General features: G+C 39.2%; 1 pseudogene; it reads right to left on the reverse strand.

The window, feature by feature from the left end:
* Positions 1-3295: 3295 nt before the first annotated feature.
* Positions 3296-4310, reverse strand: LOC138384789 (histone-lysine N-methyltransferase SETMAR-like; annotated as a pseudogene).
* Between the last annotated feature and the right edge of the window lie 1673 nt (positions 4311-5983).

Consider the following 5983-nt stretch of genomic DNA (forward strand, 5'->3'; position numbering starts at 1 on the left):
TCAACATGCTGTCTATCCCAATATGTAGATCCAGTTTCGGACTCCCTGCTCATCCTGGCATAGCTACCATCTGTTTTAAACCACTCTCAGCTCTCACCTTTGGGAGGCTGTCATTGCTTCCTAAATAGCCCTCCTCTTCCTATATTGCTAGTATCAATACTGCAGCCTTGAGTTTGCTTTTTATTCATATTTTACTTTGAAACAATCACAAAGTTACAGAAAAGTTGCAAGTTCAATACAAAGAACTTATTTTTTCTGAACCATTTGAGCATAAATTGCTGACCTGATCCCCATCACTCCTCTCCTCCAGAATACTTGAGTGCGTATTTCCTAACAAAAAATGCCATTGTCCTGTGTAACAGCAACACAACATTCAAATTGGAAGCTCACTGTGATACATCTCTAGTACTTAATCCTCTAACCACATTCAAGTTTTACCAATATGATCCCAATAATGTCTTCTGTAGCAAAAGGATCCAGTTCTATATCCTGGATTGCATTTAGCTGTCCTGTCTTTTTAGACCAATCTTTCCTTGATTTTTAAGACCTTGATACTTTTGAAGATCACAGATCAGTTATTTTGTAAAATGTTGCCCAATGTCGGTCTGTCTCATATATCCTCATAAGTAGATTCAGATTATACGTCTGTGGCAGAATTATTACAGAAGTGAGCTGTGTTTCTCTCATAGTATCCTATAAGGTGGCGCACAACTTCAGTTTGTTCTATTTTTTGATGAGGTTCAATTTGATCTCTTGGTGTCTGCCTATCTTCTCCACTATAAAGTTACTATTTTCCCCTTTGTAATTAATAAATATTTTGTATGAAGATATTTGGAAACTGTAAATATCTCATTCCTCATCACACTTTCAGTTTATCCTTGTATTTATTGTATCTATATGGACTCATGGTTTCCTATTTTATCCCATTTTTAATTTAATCTAATGTTCTTCATTTTATTATTTTTTGCCTACTGTACACATTACTATCATTATCTATTTCGATGCTCAAATTGTCCCTAATTTGGTTAGCGGGAGCCCTTTTAAGCTGGCTTCTGTGTCCTTTTGCCATGTCCCCATCATTCTTTCTGGTTTTTGTCTCAGCAAGACATTCCAGGCTCATCTTATACTTCCCTGTCTGGACGTTGGAATCAGGCATTTCTCTAAGGCATGCTGGTTCCTTCTCATGGAAATCCCTTCCCCACACAGACGTTATCTTCTCCTGCTCAGGGCTCTGACTCCCTTCACCAGGCTGCCCCTGCCTAGGACAACATCCTTTCCCTGTTTGGGCTCTGATGTCCTGTGCCAGGCTGACGCCCGATGAGGACACTCTCCTCAACTTGCTCCAGCAGAGTCCTTCGACCAAAGTCAGATCATGCACTTCCGTGATTTGCAACCTCAGAATGCTTCCTGTTAGCCCACACAGTATGCTGCAAGTTTCGCCACCATCAGACCCCCCCTTTACCCTCCTCATCTCCTCTTCTCCTACTCCCTCCTTGCCCACTCTGCTCTGTGCACACACCAGCCAGCCCCTCTCCTGCTGGACTTTTGTTCTTCCCTTGTGAATGTTCTACCTTGCTGAAATCTCACATTTTCAGCAAGGCCTCCTCTGACCCTCCAATTTAATATTGCAAACATCCCTTAGCTTGGGTAAAAAAAAAAAAATTTGTTTTCTGTCAAAATATATAAATGGACCTGTTTGACAATGGAAGCTTATGGCCGCACCACATGGACCTAAAATGAAGAGCAGAACCAAAGAGACCTAAGCTGCTTTGTCAAAGAAAGTGAGGGGAATTTAAAGTTTGCATAGGCAGCTATTCAATGAATGGGTGAGGACTCTGGGAATGAGAATAGCAGGGATAAGATGTCAACAGGATTCCAGACGTGATCCAGGAACATTTAAGAACAAAGGTGTCTCACATTGCAGTGTTAAGTTGTTTGCTGGACATTGAGGCAATGCAGCTGTCTTGTTTGGGGGTACACTTGGTGTTTAACTCGAAGATTGAGAATTTAGGGGCAACAGCTCACTGAGATGAAAGGTGTGAATGACAACATATACCACCTCTTGGGGAGGACACTGGCTATCTCACAGCATATGGAATGATGGGCCAAGCTGCTGAAGAAAGCTGTTAAAGTGAAGGTTGATCCCAGATAGCTGGAGGCTTTAGAGACTCCTAGGTATAGGTAATATATTTGGTCGCAAAAGTCCTCTTGAAGTCTATCTGATTTTGTGCAAATGAATATCTATTATATGCTCAGAGAGATTTCACCATTCAAAGAATTCGGTCTGAAACTGTCAGATGTGTTCTGGGAAAGAAGAGAGTCCTGGATAGAGACGGAATGTTCTTCTCAAACTAGAAGGATGTGCAGTATGCCGGGCAGAACATAGAACCACAAGATCAAATGTGGTACTCTTTAATATACCATGTATTTAAATATCATTGTATATTAAAACAGGCACTATGGCATAGACTGCAATGTTGCCTGTAATTTTTAATTGAATCTAAAATGTCAGAGGAATTTCACACTTATGGTAACCCATTTAGACTGTGCCCTCAGACCAGTGGGAGTTGTTTATTCTTTTTGCCATTGAAGTTACTATAAGAGTTTGAAAAACACTGAAGCTAGTGTCCTTTCCCCATCACTTGCTTGGTGACCTTGAGCAAATCACCAAACTCATCAGTTTTCTCACTGAGGAGGTCAATGAAATGATTTTCAGTTAGGCTGATTTTGGCTTTTAGGAATGATCTCAGCCTTCCTCTCTCTTTCCTTCTCTCTCAACATCTCATTTTCTCTAGGTCTGTTCACTATTTGCCTTCATCTGCATTTTCATCTGCAAACTCCTTAGCATTTCCATTTTCTCATAACTTTGGCCTTTACCTGGTCCACAGTGATTGTCCCAACTTTCTCTACTTTCTGATAGTTCTTAATTTTTAATTGCTGCCTTTGCTGTCAATTGCTCAGTCTGTCAATTTTCATTTAATTCCTGCTACTGGAGAGGAATCTGATTGGCTCAGCTTATCTTTTTGAAACGGTTTATCTAGTTTGTAGATTGCTGGCCAGCCAAAAGATAAGGTACTCTAAGATCAGGTACCTATATTGATACCATCAATTATAGTCAAGGGAGACAGAGTGCTATGTTAGAATACTGCTGCTGTCTTTTAGCAGGGCTGTGGGGGAAGTCCTAGTTCCTTAGAAGGGAACGTAAGTAGCAACAATCATATTTAGGTTGGTGCAAAAGTAAATGCGATTTTAGATCATGAATTTTAAATCATTATAACTAGGCTCAAACACATCTTTATTCATCAAAATAGGAACCATTACAATCAACAAATTTTTGCCAACAAGAAATAAATTCGTTTATTCCTATAGCATAAAAATCTGTGCTTCGGGATTTGATGGAAAGCATTTTCTGCATCCTGCTGGTTGTGGAAGCATTTTCCCTGCAAAAAGTTGTTGAGATGTTTGAAGAAGTGGTAGTCAGTTGGCAAGAGGTCTTGTGAACGTGGTGGTTGAGGCAAAACTTCGTAGCCCAATTTGTTCAACTTTTGAAGCATTGGTTGTGTGACGTGAGGTTGGGTGTTGTTGTGGAGAAGAATAGGGGCCTTTTTGTTGACCAATGCTGGCTGCAGGTGCTGCAGTTTTTGGTGCATCTTGTCGATTTGCTGAGCATACTTCTCAGAGGTAATGGTTTCGCCAGGATTCAGAAAGCTGTAGTGAATCAGACCGGCAGCAGACCATCAAACAGTGACCATGACCTTTTTTTCGTGCAAGTTGGCTTTGGGAAGTGCTTTGGAGCTTCTTCTTGGTCCAACCACTGAGCTGGTCGTCAATGGTTGTCATATACAATCCGCTTTTCATCACATATCATGATCTGATCAAGAAATGGTTCGTTGCTGCATACATTAGAGAAGATGACACTTCAAAATGACAGTTTTTTTGATTTTTGGTCAGCTCACGAGGTACCCACTTATTGAGCTTTTTCACCTTTCCAATTTGCTTCAAATGCCGAATGACCCCATAATGGTTGATGATGAATTCTTTGGCAACTTCTTGTGTAGTTGGAAGAGGATTAGCTTCAATGAGTGCTCTCAACTGGTCATTGTCAACTTCCACTAGCTGGCCAGTGTGTTCCTCATTTTCAAGTCTCCTTTGCAAAACGTCTTGAACCACCACTGCACTGTACAGTCATCAGCAGCTCCTGGGCCAAATGCGTTGTTGATGTTGCGAGTTGTCTCCGCTGCTTTATGACCCATTCTGAACTTGAATAAGAAAATCACTTGAATTTGCTTTTTGTCTAACATCATTTCCATAGTCTAAAATAAATACAAACAGCAAGCAATAAATCAGTAGCAAAAAAACATAAAGTGAGAAATACACATTAAAATGATGTATAACATAATGATATTTGTTTAAGAATGTATTCCAATATCAAATGGCAAATTTCAACAATGTTAAAACCCCAATTACTTTTGCACCAACCTAATATTAAAAAAGTCAAGTTTAACCCCAAACCTCTTCTGACTGTTAGCAATTCTATGATAAGTAAAACATGGGGTCTCACATCCAGGTTCACTGCTATTATCAGTTTGACACTTAGGACCTTATTTTCTATATGTTAATGTGATTTTTAATATTCACCTATGTAAAGAAATTCTAGAAAATGGACACATTACTAAAGGTTTTAAAAGTTGTCGAATATTTTAGGCTCAGTAAAGATAAAAGTTAATTCCATATCCATTGCCTTTTGTTCAATTCAACAAATATGTAATGAATGCCAATTCTGGACCAGACACTATTCTAAAGAATGTGGGTATAGCTAGGGAATAAAATGAATGAAATCTTTGCCCACATAAAGGTCACACTCTAGTGACATCTAAACAAGTTTGTGTTTGCTTGTTTCTTCTTTCTGAAATGGTTTCTGGGCATCAGGATATTTGGAAGCTCCAGGTAATTGCATACTTGCTTCAGTTTTCTTTTCAAGGGAAGACATAGTATATAGTGTCAAAACTCCCCATGTATTTTCCAATTCCACTCCCTTTTCTTTTCTTTTTACATTTAAAAAATTTTTTAAATCATTATGGATATATAATAGTTGTATGTCTTTATAGGGTACGTGATGTTTTGATACAGGCATATGACATAAATTAATAAAATCAGGGTGATCAAGGTATCCATCGCCTCAGGCATCCCATTCCTTTTTCATCTCCCTTTCTCAGATGCTGTGGACTGAATTGTCCCCCAAATTTATATGTTGAAGCCTTACCACCCAAGTGAGTGTATTTGTAGATAAGGCCTAGAAATAGGTGATTAAGGTTAAATGAGGTCAGAAGGGTGGCGCCCTGATCCAAGAGGGCTGGTGCCTTAGAAGAGGAGGAAGAGGAAGAAACACCAGAGCTCTCTTTGCCACATGAGGACACAGTCAGAAGGTGGCTGTCTGCAAGCCGGGAAGAGAGCCCCCACCAGGAACCAAATTAGCTGGAACCTTGATCTTGAACATTCCAGCCTTCAGAACTGTGATAAAATTAATTTCTGTTGTTTAAGCCATCCAGTCTATAAAATTTTGTTATGGAAGCCAGAGCAAACTAAGGCACACAGGTAAGCCCTATTCAGAATTTGGTGTTTATCAACTCTCAGCAGAATTTATTTTTCTTCCTACATTTATGTGGAGTCATGAACAGGGACTGTGTAGTTTCTTTTTTGTAATTTTAATAACTTTATGTAATTAGTATCATGCTCTACATAAATTGCATATTCTAAAGAGGTGGTCTACTTTTTTTCACAGCTCCTTTGCAAATTTCGTGAAAGTTATGGCCAATTTTCCCACAGAAAAAAATGTACAACATTTTGTGTACAACTTCAGACAGGTCATAAACCATGAAGCTCAATCATGGACACCAGATTAAGAATATTTGCCCAAGTTATAATTGCTCTTTAGAACATTCATCCCACCATATTGCAAGATCCCTAGCCACCTAGAAATAGA

Source organism: Eulemur rufifrons, chromosome 6, assembly GCF_041146395.1.
Source record: "Eulemur rufifrons isolate Redbay chromosome 6, OSU_ERuf_1, whole genome shotgun sequence".
Classification (NCBI taxonomy): domain Eukaryota; kingdom Metazoa; phylum Chordata; class Mammalia; order Primates; family Lemuridae; genus Eulemur; species Eulemur rufifrons.